Below are 13596 nucleotides of genomic sequence, written 5' to 3' on the forward strand. Positions count from 1 at the left end.
AGGGGGCAAGGGAGGTAGAGGTAGAAAACTTCCTTTTCCTTGGGCCGGCCGTTTCTACCTGGAAACTGGTCAGGCGGAAGAAGAGCGAGCTAGGGTGTCCAGCCAGCTTTGCCCGCGGATCACACCGATGGACGAGAAGCGCGTGGAAAAAAAAGGTGTTGCATATGAGCTGTGGTGGCTGTAACAAGACAATAAATATTGTGATTTGAATATAATTCGAGATGTGAGATTGATTGATCTATCTCTGCTAGACTAGCTACTCCTCAGTGCACGTCACTGGGCGAAAGAAAAAGTGAGTGTGTCTACACAGTTATATGCCCGACCTACTAATAAGGTAGTTCAACAATATTGACGAAGTTTGACAACATAAAAATATTTGTCAGTAGCTTTACATGTCGTAGTCTCACGAAGGTCTTCATACCTTGGAGCAGGGGCACATGCATAGCAACAACAGCTTATCTATTACTTCTATTATTTTTTTATATTCTTTTTATCTCGTAATCTACTCTTATCTCTTACCTTCCGTAAGACTGATTAAGTTAGTGACTTTTTCATGTGATTGTATTTTAAGTACTTGTGCACGTGTTGTCTGCGCATGCCGCATGCGGTAAAAATGCCCTCTTGAAGTTCCAGGAACCGAGCAGTCTACACCACCGTAAAACGTTGACCGGAGAAATAACGGTCTAGACCGTAAATTTCCTTTGCCATCCAACTACCGTAAAAAAAGTAACCAAAGTATTGCCATGACATACTTAATCTAATCAATGTAATTTTATTGATTCAGTTTTTAAAAATATATTTATGCTGCACCGAAATGCAATTTATAATCATTATTCATCTTTTGTACGATGAAATATTTAAATTCATTTCTCTATAGATTACACACCCTCTACAATTCATCTCACGAACCTCCAGGATTCAATCTCTCCAGTCTCGAAATATATATGTGTGTGTACGTGCATGTTACGTAAATATTAATTTTCACTGTTGATATCTTAATATATTAAATAGTTTGTCCTCACTCAGTCATTCATCAACGCAAAGCACAAACCCATTGACCTAGAGACCTGGAAGTTTAGGGTTTGCCTTCTTCTTACGAGACCCAAGAGATGTTTCAAAAATCAAACTTTAATGTTCATAGCCCAAACACCTAAACCTTGAAACAAAAGCAAAAGTTCTCAACAGATGGTGCTGTGAGTATTAAACATTTAGATATGGTTGTGTTTTGCGGAGATGTACATAAACGGACTAATAAGCAGGCTTGTTATTCTTATAAAAGTTAATTTCTGATACCAACTTATATTGTACTGAACTAATCCTTCGTAATTTTTCATATAAATGATAATTTCTGATATGTACTGAAATTGTACGGAAGAAATGCTTCATGTGCTACTTATTCATTCTAACTTGATATAGTCAGGTGAGTTAGCAGTTCCGATTCCGAAATTTCAACTAAATTAGTAAAGGAAAATTGGACAAGTAATATTTCCTGAAGGAGGACGGGAAAAGGACAGAATGAGAATCTAAAATGCAGTCTATAATTTTGTAAGAGTTGTGTTTTGTGAATTTCAAGCAAGGGGAAAGAGATATGAGAGCAGTTTTTGCTAAAAATGCAGAACAGAATGAAAAGATGTGAATGAAACCGACAACTAGCAAGTCTTAATCTGAATATTATTTTCGTACGGTAGACTAAGGATTATTACTTCCAATAACTTCAGCAAAATAAATCATTGAAACTTACCTAAATTTCACAAGGAACAAACAAAAACACTGGCAGATTGATCAATGACAATCCTCTACACCATCGCCCATAAACCTGTTCTTCATTGCATAAAACAAATATGATACGTACGTTCATGTGACACCACGAGGACCAGAACGTGATAGTCTTTCCGCTTTCCTTTGCAAACTTCCATGACCAATTCACGGACAATATTAGCAGTTAGGGAAGGATATGACTGGCACTGGGCCAAACAATAATCCATCGAATCACGGCGTTATGTAACGTGGTCTTGAAGAGTAGCAATGGAAGCTTTACGATGATGATGCAGCAGAGAACTCCAGTTCAGTTGGTTGGAAATCCACTTGCTACCTTCCTCTTTTTGGCGGCCATTTCCAAGGACAGTCTAAATGGATTGTATTCAATGCAATTTGTAATTTCTATAATGCTATCAGGTCTTCAAAACACGGAAATGTTAATACACTCAAAATATGACAAATGGAACAATTAATAATACTCGACTAGACATAACACCAGACTCTTTCCCTTAATGTATCTAAAAAAAATGTTAGTTTTGTTGAATCCTGGCTATGCCGCAACGTCGTCGCTTCAGAGGTCCCACGTTCGATACCCGGTCGAGGAACATAGTAGTTCAGATCTCACGTAGATCGCCGGTCCTCGTGGCGGAGTGGTTACGACGCCAGGGGTCCCGGGTTCGAATCCCGGCCTGGGCATTAGATGTTTGTGTGTGCCCATTCATTAATTTCATCCTATCATCTTCGCAAATTAGCCAAAAGTGGCACAAAAGAGCAAAGTAAAATAAAGCAAATCAATCAATCAATCAATTAAACTGTAGATCCAGTCATGATTAGTATAGCTGTGCATAAAGTGGACAAAACAAAAACTCAAAATCTCCCACTAATGCTTTATTTGTCGTTTTGCGCACTGTTGTTGCCAAATGCATGTTTAGTGCAAGTATGGTGACTGGGCGTGCTGTTACACGAGACATTCGAGAGGGCAAGAAAGTATTATCAGTGTCTTATTCAAGCCCTTAGAGGTCAAATTGTTTGATGCTCACCATCTGAAATACCTGTGTCATATGTGTCAGATGTCTTCTCCTCCCTTCCGCTGTGAACGTGGCAATTCAAGGATCATTGGAACCAAGGCCACAAGATGCACAATCATTGAGAAATGGCCCAGCCAGAGCGACATCTGGATCTTGTGGTGTCACTTTGGTACGATAAGTCACATTTATTCCTGATGTTTCGTTTCCAAGTGACACATGGCGTTTGTCGCCTCCGTCTGAAAGCCCCCTCTAAAGCATGACGCTCACTGGGACGCCGGAAGTGCGTCAACAGAACGGAACAGTTTCGTTTTCGGCGTCTCAGTGGGCGATAACCTGCAGACTTCTAGCCGGAAATTCCGTGCTTCGGTTCTGCACGTCCCCCTGTAGTAAGCGTTACACCATTTGATTTCAATAGAAGCAGACGACAGAAGTTCTGCTGTAGGATTTTTCCGTGTTTCCCCACGTACAGGAAACTGGGAGAAATAGAGAGAGAATGTGTGTGTGTGTATGAGAGAGAGAGATTGAAAGAGATATCGAAGTTGAACTTCATATTTACGCTGCGTAGCCTACAAACACACGAGAGAAAAATGCGTTGGTTGTTATCAACTTCAGCTGTTTGACACTCTGCCAACTCAAGACTCAAGGCCACACCGAGGAGTGAAAAATTGCAAAAATATTCCACGCGTGGAGCTTCAGTGTGAAGTTACCCTACCGTCAAACAGCGAAAACAGATTCCTGCTGAACAGTGAGTAGCATTAGATTGTTTAATGAGAATAAGGTCTTCACGAATTTGTATTTCTACCACTTGTGGTTGATCGCGGCGATGAGGATGAGTCATGGTTTGATTTGAATTGATTTATTTTTTGATATTTAAGACTGTATATCATGGAAAGGCCTTTTCCGAATTCGCCTTCCTTCTGCCGATAGAGCGCGCACAGCGTTTACACCACCAGATGTTTTGGCCTAGCCCGCTTTGGTGAGGTTCCCCAGAGCACGCCTCCTCCGGTACCCGGGCAATTAGTGACTGACAGGTTGTAAATCGAACGGTCCTGCCCGTGTCCCCAAGAATGGCATTGCCTTTCTTTCATCAGACATTTGCTGGGTTTTGCTGTTCGGGTCGATTGGCAATCTTCATTTCTGTAAAAGCTGATCTTACCATTTTGTGTCAAAATCCCAGAAGATATCATAGAGTTCTGCAACAACAATATGTGGCTTATAACATACATAATTGTGAAAGCTTTTCTTCAACGAATGAGGAGTCCCAGTGGTCTAGTAGTTGACCTTCGTGTCGGAGTAGTTATAACAGCGCGCTACGACAGCAGGGGTCCCGGGTTCGAATCCCGGGTGAGACATGGATGTTTGTTCTAAATGTGAATGTGAAAAAATAGAGAACCGAGTAAAAACTGATATATGAGAAAAACAGAAAAGAATGACGGCGGAAATTTCCACTCACGGGCTTCCTTAAAAAGAAAAAAAAGTTTGGCATCGGACTGCCACGTAGTAAAGCCAGGTTCGATTCTCAGGGTGCATGATTTCAAACTGAAATTTTTCCAACATTATCCTTCCATAAAACCGACTCTGGGGTTAATCCAACATCTGTGAATGTATTTGATCTATTTTTATAACACTTTCACTGATATGCAATATATGCACTAATTTAATCAAAAAGTAAAACTTGCATATCTTAATTCTTATTAGGTCTAAAACAATACAGGGTTATTTAATACCAAGTTGTCCAAAAAGACAATAATTGACACAAAGTGGTCAATTTTTTAAAATTTTATATATTTTTATCTTGTAACCCCTATGCAAAGGTAGTAGTATTTTTCCAAACTTGAGTTCGTATAAAAATGGCGGCCATATTTGTCTTATGACTTGCGACATTGTAAGCCTTTGCAGTCAGTTGCGATAATTATGATGACTAATCTAAGAAAAGTTATAGATAGCTTGGGTAAGAAAACATTGTTTTCAGTACATTTCAAGCTACATTTTATGTTTCGTGCATTTTTTCACCATCTCTAATGCAAATGAGAGAACTCTAAGGCCAAACTGACTTTGTTAGGGAACTAATATCAGAGCTATATATATTTTTAGAGGAAACAAATACATCCAAAAAAAATTGAAGACAATATTTTAGCTCTATTACTAATTTCTTTTCAGTTTCTGCTCTTTGATCGTTTCTGGTTTCTGTTTTTTAAAATTTTGTGCCAGGATTCCTCTATGACAGATTGATATTCCATAGCTAACAAACCTACAACGAGGGAAGGGGGTTTGTAAAAAAACAGGCATTTTACGTTATTACTCATATTTACAAAGAAATGTTTGCTTCTTAATGAACATGTAATTAGATTTATTCTATTTACTATTTACATCATGCGAATGGAATAATAAGTCCGTTAGTAAAAGGTAAAAAAGGTAAAGTGTTCCCCTGTGCTTAGCACCACGCCATGAAGGCGTATAGGGGGTAACGTCCCACACTTTCTTCATCCGGTCGTGAGTGGGGGTGATGTGATCAGCATCATTCCCCTGACCGCCTTTACCCCCCAGGGTTTCCCCCAGGTACCCATGTTATTCGACGCTGGGTGGGCGCCGGAGCCGCTTCCAACTTTAGAAAAGTTCCCGGATTTGAACCGGCCGGGGATCGAACCCGGGACCTTGAGCATGGTAGTCAGACGCGTTACCGACTGAGCCACCGCGGCCACGTCCGTTAGTAGTTTTATAAATTAAATGTTTTTATCCCAGAAGTTATGAGGTACTACATCTTGGCTCGACAAATGTCAAAAGGCTTTATGCCAAATTTAAGTCAGATTACTTGTCAGTAAGCATTTTTTTTACCTGTTTAGACCAATACTTCAACTGCGACATTTGTCCGAGCGGGGAGTTTACCGATTTTGGCCTATGTTAACTTATTTTTTTATAGAATTACAAAAAATTGGTTGATTTTTACTTTATTGTAATTTTGAATAATTTATTTAAATGTAAACAAGGTGTTTTGTTACCATAATTAGCTACTTGCATTTTTAAAAAATGATGAAGCCACCCACCTACATTATGCAATTTGTTTTGAAGACAAATTCATGGGTGGGGTGGTGGTGGCTCTCTATATATTCACAGTCTCGGTTATTTATGGCGGCGATGCAAATCGTCTTTATGCTCTCAGGTAGTCATGTACTAGAATCCCTTGTGTAAATGCAAGAGAGTTGGATGAGATAATTGAGGAAATTAATGGTAAGTCTAATGAGATGGAAGCCAAAAGAAAGGAGTGTGTATACATACTATATAGAATTAGAAATTAGATGGAAAATACAAAAAAAAATATTTAGTAAATCTTATAGGTTATTGTAAGCGTAAAAAAATTGATGAATGAAAAAAATATACGTTTAATAAGTTATGATTAGGGTGTGTATTTATAGGCAAATTTTATTCGATATTTACATTATTTTAAGATTATGACATATTTCTTGTACAACTGTACAAAATATACATATATGTAGTACTTTCAGCCAGCCGACTCGCACATGAGAAGAAATAAATATCATACCTCCAGGCACGTATCTAGAAATATATTTCGGAGTGAGTCAGAACAAATGTCTGAGAAATAATAATATTAATAAAGTATTAAATTATTCAATATTGCATTATTATTATTGCGTCAATAGCTAAAAAGACGGAATTAGAATAGATATATAACAGCACGCATTCATTATCTAGCTTGCCTCTATTCAAGGTCACCACCATTTGAATAACAACAAAGCAAGGACATTAATGTCAAATAGATTGTGAATTGAATATTTATTGAATAATAAAAACGGACGTTAGTTCCCTTAAAGAAAAGTAAAGTTCACGATTAATATTTTGTGCACATTATCATTAGTAGTAATAATAAAATAACCCATGGCAGCGAAGGGCCTTGGCCTGTCTCCCGACTGCCAGTCTCCCTCCCACAATCCTACCTAGATGTGTGGAGATCTTCAACCAGTAATGGGGTGACGTGGGGTCAGCACGTCGAACCCTCAGCTGTTATAGGAGATATCCGTGACCGGGTTATGCTCCACACTCGTAGTTCCCCGATTTCCTCAGCGATGGTGGGTTGCCACCGGTCTTACACTCGGGCAGAGAATCCAGCGACTGAACGCATGTGGACTCGAACTCGTGCGGTCCCGCAGTCGGAGCCCAAAGCACAGCGCCTTAGAATGCACGGTCACGGAGGAGGACCATTAGAAGTAGTAGTATGCATAAATCTTCTTTTCTACTGTACTTTAAAGCCATATGATCCCAATAAATCCTTGCCTTCCAGTAAGTTCAGAGGAAATAAATAAGAAATGCTAAATAAGTGCATTTTCATTATTAAATTTATGTACTTGATAATTCTTTCGGGACGTCCGGACCCTCTGAACTCTCCCCCTAAATACGTCCTTGCATACCTTCAATTCTGGATTCGGTATTTTAAAGAGGGAGTCTCATTCTGGATCTCTTGTCCATAGGCAACGCAGGGTCTTATGTCGTTCTAGCCTCGAATTTTAAAAGGGTGCCAGCCCTATTATCGCTGAATCATCCTTAGTCTATGTTATGATTAACTATAGAGGTAGTAAGGTGAAAAAAGCGATCAAAATACGAAATGCAAACCTAGGAGGATTTATCCGGCATGTTCAATCTTAGATGGTAAGTGATAGTACGTTCTCCTAAGTCTCAAAGTACATTAATATCAAATTGTCCGTCAAGAGATATCTTTCTAATAAATTATAGTAGCTGTGGTGAATACAAACCGAGACTGACATTAACGTGATATAAGTCATACGCTTATTCTTATGTTACGTGATTGTTCTCTGATTTAATTCTTGTTAAAATGGCCTTTGAAAATTATTAACTAATAGCTTTGGAATACATATAATAATCCTATAGCGCAACAGCCCAATATTGGGCCAAGGCTTACCTACCGACTGCTGGCCTCCCTCCCAAGCGAGCCACCAAGGGGGCGTTGGAATACATATAGCACATCTTGTTTCCACAACTCCATCTCTGATCTATATTTCCGTGTGCTGCATTTAATTTCAACTCCCGCGTAGCGAAACAGTTAACGGTGCGAGAGGTCCCGGGTTCGATTTCCGATGAAAGCCACAAAATTTCTGCGTTGACCCAGCGTCATGAGGACAACTGGGGAGCTACTAGAAAAAAAGTAGCTGACTCCGGTCTCGAAAGTCTGAAAGCAGGGGCGATGGGACTCGATGTGCTGACCATTCACTGTCTCTGTGAGGCTGTGGGGATATTGTACTACCATGGAGTTTATTTGATGTCGTGGGTTTGTATTTTATTGCAATTATTTACAACATGCAACTTTCATAATGTAATTTTTTTTAAAAAAACTACAAGACATTCAGAATGCTTCTGATAATTTTATATTGCCGAAATGAACTTCAAAGAAAAATACAGGCTCCAAAATAATATTCAGAGAAATGGGAAAATGCACTTTATATGACACTTGTACCCTACCGTCCATGTAAGCTACTAATATCCCTACTGATTGATTGATTATTTTTGTTTATTTTACTTCGCTTTTCATCAACTTTTCGCTAATCGCAAAGATGATAGTCAGTAATAGTATGATGAAATTGATGAAGGGACACACTCCTCATACTTTCCTGACTTTTGCACACAGTGACTTTTTCCTTTCGGGCATCTGCCACAAAGAGGTTCAATGAGCAGAGACATAATTTCTACCACGACGGCATCAACAAGTTGGTCCAGCGGTCTGATAAATGTCTCAATCACCTTGGTGATTACGTAGAAAAGTGACGTGTATGTAGCTTTCATAGAATACATCATCAATTCATACCAGGTCATGCTGTGTTTCTTTGATTAGTTGTTGCAACCTTTTTCTGTGATCCATCCACGTACACCCATGCCGAGGCCGGGATTCTAACCCGAGTCTTCTGGGATCGTAGCTTGCTGTGCTAACCACTCCGCCACGGAAGGCGGCAATATGTTCATTCAGAATCAAATAAAATCTTTGTCAAAGGCCTGAGGACTTACCAAGCTGTTTATCGCTGAGTGCCACGTAGTCCATCGCCGCTATTTTCGGGTCTTCAAGACCGGCTACTGTTGCTATCAAGTAGCTCCCCAGATTGTCCCCACCAAAGTTTTAGAGCTTCCAAAGGCAATATAAACAGAACGGCTTGCACCAACGAGAGGCGGGGGCTAACCACTCTCTCTCCACACTCACTCACTCTCTCTCTCTCTCTCTCTCTCTCTCTCACTCACACACACACACACACACACACACACACACACACACACACACACTGTGGTATTTGAGAGGGGAGAACGATGGGAAATTCCCGCTCTAATTGCACTTTTTTTTAGTTCCTGAGGGCATACTAAACATAAAATCCTTATGTCTTCAACGAATTAACTAGAATTTACATTTACATTGGAAACTTTTCAAATTCCAAAATGCTGATAAGGTTCCAATTAGAGTTGCTTCTGTGGCCGAGCATGTCCAATATTTGATTCACGATCTAGTTACCAAGTTCTGGGTTCGAATCACGTCTTGGGCATGAACTTTCAGTTTCTCGAGTTCCTTCCATAACTTCATCTAATTATCGTTTATTTTTATGTGTGGAAAACTAATCATGTGTTGGCTAGTTAGCGTATTCCCGCACCGCAACGGCTCACAACTCTAGCAACCAATCAGAAAACTATACGAAATGGAGAGAAACAGATCGAGCTCAAGACAAAGAAGAGAGGAACAGAGTTCTAGAAGATAAGCTGTGAAAGAGAGAAATGAGACAGGTTGAAATGGAACAAAGAGAAATAGAGAGAGGGGAATGGTAGAAAAAGAACGTGGGAAAATCAAGAAAAACGGACAGAACAAGATACAGAGAAGAAAGAGAAAGGTACAAAGGGTCAAACATCGACTCTCCTGCCTACTCCCCGAAAACTTGGGGCTAATTGAATATCGAAACATTGGACCCAACTCTACTTTCATTCTTACACACACACACACACACACACACACACAGAGGCAGACGGAGAGAGAGAGAAAGTTATATAATTTGTATATCTCTTGGGACATTCCTATCTTTCTGCTTCTGCTTCAGTTTTCTTCCTGATCTCTCTCTCTCTCTCTCTCTCTCTCTCTCTCTCTCTCTCTCCAAGTTTCTTTCTTTCTAAATGATATCGAAATTTGTTTAAGAACCATAATATTTCTTACACTGTCTAAGGATACTTGGGAATTATATAGTACAAACAAACTAAGATATGAACAAAATATATATTAATTGTATTATGTTTTATGAACTCAGTAATAATCAAAAGGCTATCAACATTACATAATAATAGTTTTACACAGAAAGGTTCAGCATAATGCTTTCTTCAATATGGTGCAAATTGTTAAATTTCATTATACGCGTATAATGATAACTAACGACCTAAAATACATACAATTTATGAAACACTTGTAACAATCTCCCAATGCATTTAATGAATACACAGTATAACTATGATTATATTCCCTAATCTGGATCTGCAACTTACGTTCCTCATATGGAATTTGGCGAACAGTAAATTCTTATGAAGTTTAACAGAAATTGTGTTATTGTATCACAAGTTTCCAATTTGTGCCAAATATAGGATCTTTGACTAATCTAATGACATATTATTTTGAAAGTACGCTAATTATAAAATATTATTACCATGCATATGCAGAATTACAAATTATAAAAATATGTACAAAGTTTAAATATATATATATATATATATATATATATATATATATATATATATATATAGATAGATAGATAGATAGATAACTAAAATAGAGACAGTAATTACATAATTTGTGTGAAAATGAATATAAATGTCATATGTAGTGAGTTAAATGAAATAATATTAATTACTACACAGACTTTTCTACCTCAACTAAAAAAGTAACACAGGAAAAACTTCATTGCTTTTCTAACAAACGATGACTAATTACCCTGTGCAGAGACAACTAAAATAAATACCTAAAAATTTAATCCTATAAATGTAACAATTATCGGGAGGAAATAGTAAATATGAACACACAAGAACACAAATTTCTACATAGAATTGTGAATACATTAGAATAATTAGCAACACACTAGAAGAACTACCACGCTATCAAACAAACACTAAGCTTTACATGTAATGGATTATTACAATTCAACCCCCCTACCATTTACCGTACCAAATTACAAAAGAATATGGATCAAATTAACAATTATTTCTTTCAAATAAGTAAAACAATTCCCTGTCTCATCAACGTTCTACAATAACTTGCGTCTTACTTGTGATTTTCTGTTTTCCGACCCAGTGTCACTGCCGTTTCTTGCTTCGGTGTGTGATTTTATCGCATTTACAATATAATCTGGGTCTCTAATAGGCATGGACCGTTTCCTTCGAGGGTCCACAAGTTCTGGTAGCATACAGTCAATGTAGAACTTAATTAACTTTTGCTCCATATGTTCTATCCAGAATGTGTCGTCACGTTCTACCTTACTTACTTTTATTCCCAGGGGTGTCCATAGTCCAAACAAGCAATATTGTCTTTGTGAAACACGAAGTTGTCCTTGCACTTGATAATAATATACGTGATTTGTATTAATCACGAGATTACTGCCGACTGATTTCCAAAATGTGAATTTCCTTTGTAGAATGAGTTCATCTGGAGTAATTTGAGCTCCAGAAGAAGGGCATTTTACTTCTACTATCCCTTCATTACCTATGATCCCATCCGGTGTACCTCCTAGGAAAGTATACTTCGCATCTACAAAGAGACCGCATGGGTCCACTTTAACGTTCATCAATCTTTCTAGGGAACGAATAGCAGATTGTTCGTGCTGTCTTCCCCATACCATGGAATCTGTGTCAAAATCTTGGTACAGCAGAGAGGCAACCAATTTTTGGCATGAAGTATATGGCTTACGTCTGCAAACTGTACCAAAATTAGATGCTGTCAGCAGTTTTCTCCGCACTTCTTTCCACTGACCACTGTTTCTTTGCAACAATGTTCCACGTTCCAGTTCCTCTCGGTCCTTGTCTGATGACGGAAGTTTGGATAAAAAGTCAGTCTTGGCTAACATATATTCATTGGCAGGCATATCTGGCTTTTGAGCATGAGGCCCGTAATGTCTGCCAGAATCAGACACCGCCACCGATACACTCTTTGGCTTCCAAGATTTTTTTGAAGTGCTTCTCTTCGCTTTCCGTCTTCTCAGTTCCACCAGTTTGGTGTAAGTCCCAGGACTCTTCCTGTACATAGTTTTGTGGAGTTCGTATAGAGGCGTCTTGGTATTAAACGACACCACAGCAGCATGACTTCGAGCTCTGTATCCTCTCTTTAGAGAATAATTCACTCTTTTCCCACCCACGAATTTTGCGACTACACTGTTGAATTGCTCTACCCTGTTGCTATCCACGTCCTTCAATAAACTCCTGCTATTTCTTAAAATACAATGTGTCTGAATTCCTTCAATGGCAGAGAGAATCCCGCTTGAAGTTAATTCTGGAAATATGTTTTTTTCTTTGTCTCGTGGGCCCTTACAAAAGTAACTTGCACATTGGGAATGATCTCCAAATGTGTGTCTCTGTAAGTTATTTATGTCCTTACGGAAAGAAACTACTTTTTCGAATTCGCTCATGTTATTCTGTGTTTTCCAATGACGAGCTGCACCTACAATCCCTACACGCATTCTTTTGATATTTTCTCCCACCATCTTTCGTAGTCGAATGTGTCCAAGCTTACTGTTTGTCGCAATTTCCTTCATTTTATTCCCGAAATTTCGCAGAATGTGATTTCTACACTCAATTTTTTCCACACATGCGTCATTATATGGTCGTTGATGCACTAAAGTATTGTAAACACTTGAATCACCGTCTCCAATAAGCGTAGTGTACTTCACGCCATACATTTCTACACTGGATTTGAAGCCTTCGGCTATTATGTCTGATTCCATACTGCTTGCACTGCCTTCCCAATTTTTGTAGCAAGTGTGCACTTTTGGCTGCTCACTTCTTGCCTCTGCTCTCGCACATATTGTACAATATCTGTTCCGCACACTAATGAAGATCACTTCTCCTGTGTAATATCCGACGATTGCAGCAACTCCCGACAGAGAACTATAATTACTGTTCTTATAAGCTCTCTTTGAATAAGCTCCATCAGCAATAACAGTTAAAGTCGGAATTCCATTTTCATCTACATCACCTCTCAACACTGCATACTCAGCTTCTTTCTTTGCAGACGCCTCCATCACCTGAAGAGCAGTTTTCTCCCACCCATCACATACTTTATCATGATATTTGGCGTAGGTGTTACAAGACATAGCTGGTATATCCATCGCACCAGCTAGTTCCTCCCATTGCCTGTAACCAGCGCCAATGCACATGATTCCTGAAACCACAGCAGTATTTATGTCCATGTTTTTACATTCGGGGTCTTCAGTTTGTATGCGATGCTTCACATTACACATGTTACACTGTAAAGTTAAAATTGATTTTTGTCCCTGTCGAATTTCTCCAACTATATTCATATTTTGCAAAGAGCATCCGAACGGACCGTGATCACATATTTCCTTGAGCTTACTAAAGAAATAATTAACGTCAACTATTCGACGACCGCGTACTCTATAGTCTTGCACACAATTTTCATTACTTCCCATTACAAAATCTGGCGAAATATCATTTCCGCTTGAAGTTACGAAATGCGATTTTTCAAAAATCAACGGCATACAATGTTCTGAGACTTGTTTTTGTGGTGTAATTTGCTCTTTACTTGGTGTTTTGTATGCAG

The 13596-nt window shown here is 38.8% G+C and overlaps 1 protein-coding gene across 1 annotated transcript in view; it reads left to right on the plus strand.

Moving 5' to 3' along the window:
• The first annotated feature begins 3471 nt into the window (after window positions 1-3471).
• LOC145989274 (putative cytochrome P450 301a1, mitochondrial) overlaps window positions 3472-13596 on the plus strand; it is a 54426-nt gene continuing 44301 nt past the window's right edge. Inside the window, exon 1 of the mRNA XM_083124601.1 lies at window positions 3472-3531. The gene's annotated coding sequence lies outside the window, so the exon portion shown is untranslated. The remainder of the gene's footprint in view (window positions 3532-13596) is intronic.

The sequence above is a fragment of the Lepisma saccharinum genome, chromosome 6 (genome assembly GCF_977018435.1).
Source record: "Lepisma saccharinum chromosome 6, izLepSacc3.1, whole genome shotgun sequence".
Lineage (NCBI taxonomy): Eukaryota > Metazoa > Arthropoda > Insecta > Zygentoma > Lepismatidae > Lepisma > Lepisma saccharinum.